The sequence below is a fragment of the Sebastes umbrosus genome, chromosome 21, assembly GCF_015220745.1.
Source record: "Sebastes umbrosus isolate fSebUmb1 chromosome 21, fSebUmb1.pri, whole genome shotgun sequence".
In the NCBI taxonomy this organism is placed as follows: domain Eukaryota; kingdom Metazoa; phylum Chordata; class Actinopteri; order Perciformes; family Sebastidae; genus Sebastes; species Sebastes umbrosus.
In genome coordinates this window covers 1,549,403-1,550,187 of record NC_051289.1, presented here as the reverse complement: position 1 = coordinate 1,550,187, position 785 = coordinate 1,549,403, and positions in this window count along the sequence as shown.

The following is a 785-nucleotide window of genomic DNA, read 5'->3' as shown; positions in this document are numbered from 1 at the left end:
ACAGTTTGACGGTTCATCTTCCGGCTATACTTCCGGTACAGATTTCATTTTTCAAAATAAAAGCCGGATTTTTTTTTTTTTTATTGTGTTATAAAGTGATAACAAAAAAGTGAAGACATGTGCAGGGACATTTATAAAAAAAAGGCCAAAATATATTATATATATTTATAAATAAATAAATAAACAAACAAATAAATAAATAAGATATATACATATTTTTTCACATATGGAAAATGCCTCAACAGAAAATTATTTTCTCTCAGAAAACGAAAAATTAAATAAATAAATAAATAATAGTGTGCTACATGATCATTATTATTATTATTATTATTATTATTATTATTATTATTATTTACTTAAAGCTATAACATCATATATTTTCTGTATGCTTACTACAAGAGTAAATGTCTGAATAGAAAATTATTTTCTTTCAGAAAATGAAAAATAAAATAAAAAAATATATAATAGTGTGCTACAATATTATTATTATTATTATTATTATTATTATTATTATTATTATTTACTTATAAAGCAATAACATCATATATTTTCTGTATGCTTACTACAAAAATAAATGCCTTAACAGAAAATTATTTTCTCTCAAAAAATGAAAAATAAAATTAATAAATAAATAACAGTGTGCTGCATGATCATTATGATTATGATTATTATTATTATTATTATTATTATTATTATTATTATTATTATTATTATTATTATTTACTTATAAAGCAATAACATCATATATTTTCTGTATGCTTACTACAAAAATAAATGCCTTAACA